The following is a 13,270-nucleotide window of genomic DNA, read 5'->3' as shown; positions in this document are numbered from 1 at the left end:
AATTTCTCTATCATACAATGCCATTATTGTCACATTTACGCAGCTTATTTTGAAATTAATCTATAGAGCACTCATTGTCGAACATTGAAAAATTAGTCAAGATTTTTTGTACTGCAACAATTATTTTTGAAAAATGTATTAAATTCAATTACATCGAGTTTAACAAAATATCCGTCGGCTGCGTGTACTAATTAAGGGTTAAAGTACACGGGGCAACTTCTATAATTTTCCATAACAATGTAAAATTCTTCTTCTGCAGTCTTCTCTAAAATTTACTTTATTGTAAGCTCCTTTCAATTAAATTTATTTCAGGCCAATTCCATTCGGAAATTTGGTATTCTTATTTTACACTTGATTTTCTATTCTTCCCGAATTAATATAATTTTAAGTAACCTCTACTGCTCCTCCCACGTTGAATATTTTTGAGGCCTTCATTTGAAACTCCGCCCCCCTGCGCAGGCCTACTCTCACGCTAGCCAATCAGAGGAGACAAAATTTTACAAAGAAAAATCAAATTTTGACATAAGGCGGAGCGAAAACCTGACGATAAATATATATATTTTTATAAGTTAACAATGTTATTGATATTATCAGTGAATATTATCAATAAAATTGAAATGCCAAAAATTTTCTTATGATACCAGGTAAATGCGGCAAAAATTTCCTATCTGAAAAGTATTTGAAGTCACTGCGACGAAGCTAATACCATAAATATAGAAGAAAGTATATAATATAAAATGAATACTCAATCTTCCTAAACATGGTATTGAAAAACAAAAAAAATATCAAGTGAAATATCAACTAATCAAATTTTTACTCATTTAATTAATTTCCAGAATTATATTGCTCAAAAATGGGAGGAAACATTCTTAATTTTTCCTTTAATTTACATGAACCTCGATGTTGCCACCAACAATATTAAAGAGCGCAACATGAGGGCGGAACACAAACGTGTTAATAATTACACAGACAACTACACAAAAATAACCACTACAACAACCATACAAATTAATAACTACACAGAAATGACCATTATTTAAATTAATTCGACCTGACTCTCATATACCAAGACCCTTACAACGAACGCTTCCTGCCGTGTTTTAATCAAGGCAATCTTACACGTCTAAACAAAACAATGAAGTGAATTAGGCGTACAGAGAATTACCGTCCGCATAATTAATGAGACGCCTGGCATAACGAGCTCCGAGTCTTGCTAAAAACTCGCGCTTGGAATACACTAGGAAATGCTTGGGTAAGTACGATGTAATAATAAGGTTGGATGTAATTAATAATGTAAATAATTAATAGGGTGATATATCGTGACTAATTTGAGTAAATTAGTATCATTCGAAGTGCGTGGATGATTTTGTACGATAAATAAACACTGCAGACATTTGTTAATTATTGACCTAGTCCTAATTGATGTAACGATACGCCTAAATTAGATTATTGTAATGATACTTCCTAGTCTTAATAAATGTGATCATCATTCATTCGTAAACTTTTCATAAATAATTTTATTAGTAATTTATACGAAAATAATTATAGGTGTTGATTCTAAAATAAATTATAACTTAATATGGTGATTCGATATCCATGTATAGAAATGTATGTCTCAATATTGGATAAAATAACATATGATTTTGATGACACTGGGTAACCACCAATTTCGTGGACATTAATTGGAAACAATTATTTTAATGCTATTCCTACGAGAGATTTGAGCCTTCAGATGCCTAACAAACTTTAAGTTATTATAGGGAACCTTACAGGCACAAATTAAATACCTAGAAGGCACTCTAATTACAGAGAATGATGTAAATAATTTAATTTTTTGAATGTTTTCAAGCATTGATATTTATAAACTTGTATTCGTTTAAGCCTTGATATTAATAAACGTGCATTCGAAGTCTCAGCCCCTAATTATATATCTTCAGCTCCAGCATTTGAAATGCGAAGGGTTTTTTATGTTTATTATTGTTGTATCATGAAAATTCTATTCAAATCAAAACTAAGGTGAAGTGAAGCTATCTTAATACATGTATTTCAAAATATTCTATTGTCATATTTAACATCTCAAATCAGCGGTTATTGGAGATTCACTATCATTGAATCTTATATTTTTAAAGATTCAATATTCATTGTTATTGAGCAGTATTCAACAAGCTTTCGTGCCGTAGGCAATTACATATGAGTCTTTATAGTAGGGTCGATATTGAAAAGCTTCAACAATGTTACCTATGCAAACGCCAGTCGTATTATTTAAGAACGTTTCACGTGCAAAAATCCACTGACAGGTGCCATTATTGGCCGAAAATAAAAATGAAGATGATATGGTATCATCAAAGAACCTTTTGAAATCTATTCTTAAGCTGAAGATCAAATAATAAGCTTCCTTTACCAACTCTGATCTTTCGACCTCAGAAGAAAAGCTTTCACAAAGCCATTGGCATGTAAGAGCGACAGACCGCATTGTTGAAAATATTTCAGTGATTTTAATTGTAATATTATTAAAGAATTATTCTACGTACAAGGGTTCAAACACTCCGCGTTCACGTGTGCTAAGGACTTTGCTAACTATTTTTCCAGTATAAGTCGTCAGAAAAAATGTGAAGTTATACCTAATATTTGAAGTGGTTATAAATATTTAGTAAAGTCTGTGTTTTGAGATCGTTTAACATCAGATTGATTCACAAGTTCCAATTCACAAATTTATGATATATTTTTAGCCTATATTAGTTTGAACTAGAATAGCTTAACAGGAACAGGAAACGTTAAAGAGTTCCCGTGAACGCAGGCGAAGATTCCTGCTGGGCTGCACCTGGCAACCTGGAATGGCGTTCCGGGATTACGGGGCCGGGAATGGGTTCCTGGAATGCATTTCCATTGATGGAATCTGGTTCTATAGTCTGCACTTGCAGCTGCTATGTGTTTCTTTGCACTTGCAGCTGTGATATGTCTTTTTGTGCACTTTCATCTGCTAGTTTATTACTAGTTTTTTTTCATTCTATCCTTCTATCATCTGTCTCATATTTGACTCATTTATAATTTTATCCTATTATCTTTTGTCTCATATTTGATTCATATGTCGTTTTATCCTATTATCCTTTGTCTCATATTTGACACATTTGTCACTTTATCCTACTATCCTTTGTCTCATATTTGACACATTTGTCATTTTATCCTATTATCCTTTGTCTCATATTTGACACATTTGTCACTTTATCCTATTATCACTTTCTCCTATTTTCATTTGTCTCATATTTGACTCACTTGTCACTTTATCCTATTATCACTTTATCCTATTTTCATTTGTCTCATATTTGACTCTCTTGTCACTTTATCCTATTTTCATTTGTCTCATATTTGACTCTCTTGTCACTTTATCCTATTATCATTTGTCTCATATATGACTCCCTCGTCAATTTGTTGTATTATCAGTAATACTAACTTCATTCTAGGTAATAATACTCGCTGTTTTTGTTGAGAATAAAAAATGATAGAATGTGGGGAAATACAGAAATTCTTCTGTACAAAAACGTGCAGTATTGAACGTCGATTCTTCATTATTTAAACAAGAAGCTGAAAATATGTACAACTATGAATTTCTAAAATGTCAATTTGAAACGTTCGACTTCCCCGACAATGGAATGTACTACTTTACATTGATTTTTAAGATACCATGATGCAACACACGTGTACGTATCAAGAGGAGATACATTTTTAAACTCGAAATATATTGTAAGTTACAACAGTTGATAAGCTTTATGGGCATAATTTCTCTAATTTATCATTATTTAAGTCCTGACTAAATATGTAACCAAGGGTAATTTTGAGATTTTAATTTGGAAAGTTTTGAATGACAAAATTTACTTGAGAGTCCGGACAAATTTAATTTAAATTTACGAAAATTATTTCTCATTCCATAACAATTAATTAGATCAATTTAATATAAGAATCTGTAAAGTGTATTGGAATGAACCATCTTGCGCCCTTTTTAAATGGACAGAAAGAACTGAAAGGATACGAATGATAAAATATGAATAAGATTTATACTATTGTGGTGAGATCTGAGCGTTTCACCACCTGCTATTTATATACTGCTATAATTAATGTAAATGAAAAATTATTATAAACTCCAGATTTTCGTTCACCAATGGTCCGCTTAGTTTCCTCCAATATTATTCACAAAGCATTTATTGAAGATGAAGATTTTGATTAATTAATTATATTCCAAGCTTCTTTTCTGTTCAGCAATCTGAAACCCAATTTTGATATCGTTGCAGTGATTTTTGTGCATCAATTTTTATTGTTTCAAGCAGCTTTCATTGAAGACCAGAGAATTATTTTTATTTTTATTTTTTTTATCACTGTATCACTTGAAAAATATTCATTGTTCACATTCAATATTTCCATATAGGAATATTGTTACGACGCATTTCTGCATCAGCCTGGCCAAACAATAACTCGCGTGTCACGGCATCCATTTTGATTATATTTAATGCCTGAATTCCTGATTCCTAATCTTGGAATGGGTGATGCGGTGCAGCAGCTGCCGCCATTATTCCCATATTCCCATCTCTGTTATGCGGCACCTGGAGTTCGGGAATGGGAATCTACAGCTGCTACGTGGTGGCCTCTTGATTTCAAATTATATTTCGGATTATAGAGCATAACTTTCATACTGACAACATAACAATAAACTGCACTAAATTATGGTAATGTACAGTATCTGTTCAAATTCGGATTATACAGCATAACTTTCATACAGACAACATAACAATAAACTGCACTAAATTATGACAATAAACAGTATCTGTTCAAATTAGCATTATACAGCATAACATTTATACTGACGGCATAACAATAAACTGCACTATGTAACAGCAATGTACAGTATCTGTACAAAACAGATAAACAGCGTAACAGGACGTCACTTTCTATAATTTTAATGCACGATAACAACGAAATCTGCAACTACAGAATGATCATTTTAGCAGTGAGGGGTAAACTGCTTAAAAATAAAACACAAAAAATAATGTTACTCAGCTTTAAGAATTTCAGCGATCGCTATAAAATTTAAAATCGATAGAGATAAATAATTTTACTTCACAAAATAATTAAATTTTGATAGATAATTAATAACATATTTCAACGTCTATCATCGACATATGATTCTAAATACCATGCTACCTTAGATGTTTCGCTGATCAATATTATACTTTAATTTGTTTTTCTGTGACATTATATACAATCAACTTACTTTTAATGAGTTTCCTCAATAATTAAACTGTGCTATTGAAGTTTGGGTGTTGATTTCCAAGTTAAATATTTATTCATTTATAATAAATCTTCGTTTAGTCCTCGGGGATGAGGAGGCAAATATCTTCATTTTGATTCTTACTTGTTTTAAATATTATAAATATATTGTTCTGTTCATTTCTACCGAAAAAAATTGCATTTGATTAAGAATTTCTCGTCAAATATTGTATAGAAGCTAATTAGAAGTATTTTACACTCAATAATTTGAGAATCATTTTAATTCACTTCATTTCGTTTTAAATAGTCAATGGATGATTTTCACAATCAATTTACAAATGAAATACATATTTCATTAATGCTTAAATTTACCGTTTGTTTCTTCAGCGCACTGCTTTCAAAATACCATTCTTTTTGCAACAAGTTTTCTGTCATCGAAATAGATTGGCTGGAAGCATTATATTAATTAATGCCTAAAAAATGCATAATCTTATCATGGTCATATCAATTCCTTAACTATGAGACTCCTTGAATTGCTGTGGAGGTCATCATAATGCAAGTCTCTTTTAATAATAATTTTAATAATATCTTTCTAAGTAAGAACAATCATGCAAGTATCTTTTAATATAATAAATGTAATTGATCTATTCAGGGTTTGTCAAAATAATTGATTGGTTGACACCTCTGGATGATCACTGGCCCTTTTTTAATATCATTCTTTATAGTGATTATAGTAATTTGTTACAGTTGGTTTGATATAATACAATACAATACAATTCAATACAATATAATACAATACAATACAATAAAATACAATACAATACAGCTCTTGGTTCAGGAGCATCAATGGTTGACAATTAAGTCCCAATTTGGGCCAAAATGTCGATGGGCCTGCAGTTTGTTGGTAAGCAATTTCTCGCGATAAAGTATGACATGTCATTGATGGTTTGGTGCGATTGAATTTATATTTTAGTGCTTTGGCTAGCCGGTATTTGAGAACTTCGATTTCATTATCCTATCTTCATTGATCGAACAATGCAACCTTCAATCACTAATGCAAATAATCAACAGGTGAACCGAGGCTCTTTCGCTGTGCGCGTCAACAATAAAAGACCTCATTTATCCAGTATCACTGTGGCGCCCCCAAGAGAACAACTGAAGAAAATGCGCTCGCTCAAGGCAATAGAATATTTACTGAAAGTTTTAGGCTTGCTTCGCTTCGACTGTTATAAAAAGCAAGTGAAGCCGAACATCCCGTGGACGTTGTACGGAATTGTCGTTCACGCTGTGGCTTGTTTCGGTTTGTGGTGTGAGCCGCTAGGCGAAGATGATTTTACGGTGGGAGGCATAATCCTGAAATTCGCAGACGTTTGCACCCTTTTAAGCGCCAGGAAGGTGGTCTCCGACAGGAAGGTGGAATATATGCAAAGTTTCCCAGCAGTTGACAGATACTCATTTGTTTTTATTGCTGCATTATCTAGTTCTTGTGTTCAACACATAGTAATGGTATTAAAAAACTCGACTGGAGCCAGTAGCATTAAACTTCTGCAGTTTATTTCGTTCGCCGGATGCGGTGCCTCGCTGTTATTTTTCCGTGCGTCGTGTCGCAGCATTTTTGGAGTCACCGACGAAAAATGCGGGTGCCTCCTGAGAAGAACGGCAGGGAAATGTACAAAAAGGGAAAAAGTGGAAATTGACAGAGATTTGCTGCGGGAAGCTGTTAATTTCGAACGATTCCTCCAAGAGGTAAGTTTCTGACAAGAAAGAACTATATAATAATTTGTAACTTGAGCGGATTTCAACATTTGAATTAATTTCAAAATGGTCGTATGAACTCAATAAAATTTCCTGAGATGTAAGCATTTGTAAAAGAATTATTTAGGAGAATTTAATTTTTCTCATTAAAAATCTAAGGCAATGACATTCCCAGCTAATTATTCCTACGCACTTCCTTGTAATTAAGATTATCATATAACCCTAATAACATTGAGTTTCATTATCGTTTAATATGGTTGTGAATTTACCAAGGATCTATATAATATGGTTGTGATTTACCAATGTTCCTAATCAGTTCTTCAGCAGTGTGTTCACAGATGAGGACTTGAACAGTATTCCAGATATTGAGGAGCGCCCAGTCGGCTCTAAGTTAACATGTTTTGAAATACACGAAGAAGAGGTTCTCAAGCGCCTGGTAGCTCTAAATCCCAACAAGTCATGTGGACCAGACGGCTTCCATCCCAGATTGCTCAAAGAATTAGCAACCGTACTGACCGGCCCATTGACAGTATTCTTTCAAAAAACCTTGAACGAAGGAACTTTGCCGTCCGACTGGAAAAGAGCTCAAGTAACACCATTGTTCAAAAAAGGTGACAAAAGCAGCCCCGGCAACTATCGCCCTGTCAGCCTGACAAGTGTTGTTTGTAAGCTAATGGAATTTGTTGTGAGGGATAGGATTATCGATCACTTGACTGCTCACCATCTCATATCAGATTGTCAACATGGTTTTATCGCCGGTAGATCCTGCACCACTAACTTATTATCTTCGTTGAACGATTGGACTCGCCTGCTGGACGAAAGGGGGCCAGTGGATGCATTGTATCTTGATTTTGCCAAAGCATTTACAGTGTTCCGCATGAGAGGCTATTGCGTAAAGTGAAGTCTTTAGGAATTGAGGGAAACGTACTCCAATGGATCAGAGATTTTCTAGTAAGTAGACGACAACGTGTCAGTATTAACGGAACCGTGTCAGACTGGGCATCAGTGCGCAGTGGCGTGCCACAAGGAAGCGTTCTTGGGCCTGTTATGTTCGTCGCTTTTATAAACGATCTGCCAGAAACAGTGTCCAGCGTGTGCTCCATGTATGCCGACGACACAAAAGTTTACCATTCAGTGAAGGATGCGTCAAATAGAGCGCAATTACAAGATGAACTTGACAGTTTAGTTAACTGGGATGATACGTGGCAGCTGCGGTTTAATGCTGACAAGTGTAAAGTACTTCACCTCGGGAAGAACAATGAACAGCAAGATTACAGTATGAGAAGACATGTTTGCAACGAGAGAGTAATGATTGAAAAGTCTAGTGTGGAAAAAGATCTCGGAGTTTATGTCGACAAGGAGCTGAAATTTTCTAAGCATGTTGAAACGCAAGCTAACACATCTAACAAACTTCTTGGACTAATCAGGCGCTCATATGAGTTCCTAGATGCAGAAGCGATGAAGCAGTTGTTTGTTGCTGTCGTTCGCCCGAATCTAGAGTTTGGAAACGTTGTGTGGTCACCGAGATTTGAAAAGGACAGAAATTTAATAGATAATGTTCAAAGACGTGCAACAAGGATAATTCCAGGCTTGAAGGACAAGTCCTATGAAGAAAGATTGATGATTATGAAGCTTCCAAGCCTCAGTTATCGACGTCTGCGTGGGGACCTCAATAAAGTATACGAGAATACTCATGGTTTATACAAGGTCCCCGTAGGATTACTAGAATTTGAAACAAGAACCAACACCAGGGGCCACGGCTATAAACTAAAAAAACTGCGCTGCAACTTCTCCACGCGACAAAATTTCTCCTCGCTTCGAATCACCGACATGTGGAACAGCCTCCCCAATGACATCGTTGGCGCTCAAAGTATGAACGCGTTCAAGAACAGACTAGATAAAGCTATGGAAAAATATATGTTCAGATTTGAAATGCCTAGCACCATATCGAACCCGGTGGAAGTCTAGTAGCTACTTGAAACTATCGTCAGTCATGAAAAGATCCGGTCAAATGAAACGATATTAGATCTTCTGTGAACACGGCACGAATAGGAAAAGAATCAGCGACAAGCCACATCAGGCCTACACTTCAGCGCCGAGATCAATATGTTATGTTATGTTAAGGAATTCACCGATCTAATAAAATATTTAATGGAGCATTTGGAAGCAAGTTAGCGGTTGTAACCAAAATTCATCGAATTCATTGTACACTTGATCTTAAAGGCTGCTAGGACTATGGAGGACTTATTTTCGAGCTACTTCCTGAGCATGACCTCCATCATCGTCGGTAGCGTCAGCAACGTTTCGTTCTTCTGCTTCGCGACGCTGACGCTTCACTCCAGCGCAGCACTTTTGCCGGCCGCTGCTGTGACGGGGCTCCTGCTCTTCATCTACGACACAGGCGATGAGTTCACACGCAATGTGAGTCAGGAGTGAAATATTATCGTAGCGAAACCCTTGTCGGATTGAGGAATTTTACAACGTTACAATCACACCGAGCATTGGCACCATTAAATTGTTTAACCTTAATACGACAAGGGCTAAAGTGAGAAATCAGTTAACGAGCAAATTTGAGAGAATGATGATTGTTATGAATATTATTTATCTATTTCGTTATTCTTTCAAGTGGATTTAAGTGCCCAAAAATGAAAGACGCGTTCACGCAACTAGAAATATATTGAAAAATTAACTGCTTCAAACTCACTTTTAGTGTCTTGAACTGAAAGTGTGCCCAGCAATTTTCAAGTATGTTTCACGTAAATTTTCGAGAATTTCCGCTAAGAATTCGTGATTTGATTTTAAGACGTCGAGGACTATTTTCCGGAAATGTGAAAGCAAGAATACCCACAAATTGTAACGGACAATTCCTCTCATTTAAATTACTTCATGATCAAAGTTGTTTTGATTTCGTGTTTAATAATATAATATGAATGATAAGCGCTATGCTGCGAACAATTATTTATTAGGGGGGCATATCCGAACTCTGAAACCAACAAAAGAGACTACAATAAAAGTTTTTTTAATGTCCAATGTTAAAATCAACATTTATAATAAATAACAGTTTTCTAGGAAACCTCTGTTGGAAACTGAATCTCACTAGGTGGACTTTCAAGTTAAAATTTGTATTGAGGTAGTTTCTTTAAATGAAGCCAGAGAGTTCAAGCGAAAAAGATTAACAGCTTGGGTTTGATTGAGGTATACATTCATGACGAATAGAATGCTTTTTAAATTACTCAATATAAATCTTTGAAATCAAGCTCACCTGCCGCTTTCTACACAAACATATCAAGGGTTTATTTACATAAAATGATTCCATGTTTTCTACCTTTGCTAGTTGGAAACGTGAAATTCTATGAACGTGCTTAGCATTACAAATTTGAAAAAGCAGCTATATTTTAACATCAGCTTTCTATCCATTAACTACGTTTAAATCAATTACGCTTGACTGACTCGATCAGTTCATGGCACACTACTTGGCATTATAGTCGTTCATTTGGCATTTTTTCGTTAATTTTATTCGCAAGCTCTATTTGAATTTAGCAAGATATAACACGTGCAATATGACGTCATACTTTTATTATATCAGCGTTCCCTTTATACACTACTGATAATTTACCATGCGCAAGAAAAATGGCCTAGTTCATAATTTTCCCTTATTTTAATTCCCTTTTTTCATAATTTTCCCTGGATATGCATTTGAAAGAAATGTATAGAGGATGGAAAAATATAGAATAATTAAACAAAATAATAAGTAAAAAATTCAGGCCAAATCAATAAATTCTGTCATCTTTAATTAGAAAAAAAATACTATCAGAAGTCAACATAAATGAAAATTCTACATGATTGGAAACGTAATAATTAATTTTCACGAAAATATGTTTAGTAGAGTAATAAAAATTATATTGCCATTGTTATTTTACCTTATTTTGCATAATTATGCATTCGAATATAAATAATCATAATAATTATTGTTTTAATTTTAGTTGAACAAGTTAGCTGATGCTGTGAACGAAACTTCGTTGGATGTGCACAACTTGGATCTCTATTACCAGGTGAATATATAAGCTATGAACTATCCTAATGTGTATATCAATTATAGCGAGATTTTTTCACAACTTAAAGCTTATATATAATATAGAACACTCGCACGAACAGTCACTTACATGATATATTATGTTCTACATGGCGTTGCTATGACAGAACCTCGCCCATTTAACATTCTATTCTATAGCACATTAATCTTATCAAGATTAATGTGCTATTCTAACTCCACGAGCCGCCATTACCCTTTAGTAATGTCAGGCTTCAAACAAACGCGATCACCGGCAACCTGATATTCCAATCACAATACAAATAGCATGGTAAATATTATGGCGATATGCAATATGATGATTCTCAATCACAATACAAATAGCATGGTAAATATTATGAGCGATATGCAATATGATGATTCTCAATCACAATACAAGTAGCATGGTAAATATTATGAGTGATTATACAATATGATGATTCTCAATGGCTTCTCGACTTGAGTATTTTAAAGATAGCCATCGCGCTGGATGTTATAATAACTCATTATTTTGACAATGTATAGAAAATTGTTATTTTTCGAGTTAAAGTTATTCAAACACCTAGCTTTATTATTAGTATTAAAAGTAACTTAGGAAACCGACCATTCAAAATATTTATCTAAATACTTTGATCACATGTACTACGCCGAGTCGTACAAGTTGGTATCTGATTTCTATCCTTATTATGTCAGGTTAATATGGAGAAAATTAAGCATTGTATGGATAAAATTAAGAGAAGTATCTACAACGCCAAAAATAAGATTTGAGTTAAATTTTATATCTAAAAGATTTAGATTCAGTCTATGATGCAATGATGATCTATGTCTATGATGCATTGAGATCACTAATATACATTTCCAAGCCAGTATATAAGTGATCAAGACAAAGTGCAAGTGAAAATAGCGCAGAGTTGCGTTTTACATAAATTATCTCATATGAATCAGAAAATATCTTTCTGCACATTGGATTTTCGTATTTTTAACTTGACAATTCTAAACATTATTGCATAACTTGTCGCACCTGTCAAATGTCAAAGTTTAAAACATTCTCTGACGCAACAGAGAACATTTATGGTTTCGTGAACAATACGATAATATATTATATATCTTTATTCTCATATATAAAGTTGAATTTTAATAACTGTATCGTGATTTTCCGAATGGTGAATTGCTTGCACCATTCGAGTTTGAATTTTGGGATCTTTGTCATCTCAGATATTAGAAACTATGAACATTTTAGTTAAATTGTAATATATAATGGCACTTTTAAAAAAATTTAAATAACGATTTTCACGTTAGTTCAGACAAAATGTTTGCACCTGAAATAATAGCTTATATATTTCGATTAATTTTTACCCAGTTGCTGCGGGTTCGAGACCAGCTTCGCAAGATGTCCACCATCACGATGGGTGGCGCGTACAAGTTACAGCGAAGCTCATTTATTGCCGTGAGATTATTTACAATAATTTGTGTGCTATGAAATAACTTTAAATGCGTACGATTAATGACCAGAGAATGCATTGCAATTTCCAATTTTCATTACAATTAATTCATATAGACCGGAAAATTCTGCCATCTGATGCTGATTTATGAAGAACTTATAGACTACAATTGCATTCAAGTGAAATTAAAAAACAATTTTAAAAATTTTAGATTGTTCTGGTATACGCGGCGAAAGCATTTTCATTGAGCCAAAATTTTAGTTCGCATCTTAATAATTTTAATGATAAACGTAATTTAATGATGCCTGTTAAATTTATAAGATATGACACATTTTGAAATTACGAATTCGTTGTCCAGGTTCTGAACTCGCTGCTGGGTTTCGTCATCATCCTCATGCAGATGAAGGACTTCGTTGTCAACCCAGAGAAAAATAATCCAGAAATGTTCAAGGGAGGAAATAGTGAATGAAACTTGAATGAATCACTGCAAAAATGCACGTTAAAAGATACATTGCGCTCAGATTTGAACAAGATGAGCGCGCCATGTTGCCCGTGAAAATCAAGTGGCCTGTTGTTCAGTCGCCTACAAGCGGGCGTGACTACAGGCAAAGAAATTATTGAGCCTTTTTGCAAATAATGATGCACATTTTGTTCATGTGTAAGTCATCCTAACTCAGTTTGGCTCTACAATTGGCCGTATCAGGAATACGTCCACTCTTTGCTCACGCTGTATATTATAAAGTCA

This window comes from Hyalella azteca, unplaced genomic scaffold (assembly GCF_000764305.2).
Source record: "Hyalella azteca isolate HAZT.00-mixed unplaced genomic scaffold, Hazt_2.0.2 contig9344, whole genome shotgun sequence".
In the NCBI taxonomy this organism is placed as follows: Eukaryota; Metazoa; Arthropoda; class Malacostraca; order Amphipoda; family Hyalellidae; genus Hyalella; species Hyalella azteca.
This window is presented reverse-complemented; position numbering follows the sequence as displayed.